Source organism: Bos grunniens, chromosome 5, assembly GCF_055505025.1.
Source record: "Bos grunniens cultivar Pamir isolate PY7600 chromosome 5, Bosgru_T2T1.0, whole genome shotgun sequence".
Lineage (NCBI taxonomy): Eukaryota > Metazoa > Chordata > Mammalia > Artiodactyla > Bovidae > Bos > Bos grunniens.
In genome coordinates, this window is record NC_141169.1 from 67,769,574 (window position 1) to 67,770,581 (window position 1,008).

At 40.2% G+C, this 1,008-nt stretch overlaps 1 pseudogene; it reads right to left on the reverse strand.

The window, feature by feature from the left end:
* Window positions 1-275: 275 nt before the first annotated feature.
* LOC147372332 (small EDRK-rich factor 1 pseudogene) lies at window positions 276-468 on the reverse strand (annotated as a pseudogene).
* Window positions 469-1,008: the final 540 nt, after the last annotated feature.

Sequence of the window (1,008 nt, forward strand, 5' to 3'; positions counted from 1 at the left end):
TCCCTTCTCCAGGAGATCTTCCCAACTGAGGGATCGAACCCAGGTCTCCCACATTGCAGGCAGATTCTTTACCAACTGAGCTATCAGGGAAGCATATAGATATGTCAGCTCTTAATCTACAGGTGCTTCCAAGAGGCAGCGCTGTTTTTTTGTTTTTTAAGTTTAAAATAGTTTCACAAGGATATAACACACGTATGGCTGTTCATTCTACAAAATCTTCATCATAGAACTTATGATACACCTAATTAGCAGTAGCACCCAGATTTTCTAAATAGTTATCGTTTTTCTCTTCTCTGCATAGCCTTCTTTTCATTGGCTGCCTTCTGCTTTTGTTGTATGATTTCAGATTCCTTCTGTTTCCTCTGAGAGGTAATCAAACTACCTGCTTTTCCTTTTCCCCTTACTAATTTTCTGGGATTTCTTTACATATTTCTGACGGGCAACTTCTCCTTGATTTCCACAGGCCATGCTGACCACCACACTGAGCCTGGAAGAGAGCAATTCGGAAGAGCAATGACTTCCTTCTTCATGGCTGAACCCATTTGTCTGTGTGGAAGACTGAACTTGCACAGGTGCTCCCAGTGCTGACATTTTTTCTTAATGAAGAATTTATTTTGTGGACCTACACCCAGCAGTAAAAGTTTAACAATTTTGACTTCTGAGGCAGTAGTTTAGAAAATCTACTTTATCCTCACACACTGGCACTGGAAACCAAGGATGTCTGAAAGCTTTTGTATAATCTGATTAAGAGCTGAATAAGAAGAGGAAAGGGGTTAACGATTAGTGGTTTAACACCACATTTACCTAAGCTGAAAAGGTTTTTCTAAAGATCTTTTTAGAAACTTTTGTGAAGTATGTAATATGAGGGCTGGGCTGGAAGCCCAAAGTTAACACATCCACCATCCTTTCTGCCCATTCTTGTCACTTTCAATGGTTAGAATTCTTCCACACCTAAGCTCTGAGACAATCCTCCTCCATTTTCATCAGGCACAGAATTAATTCACTGGT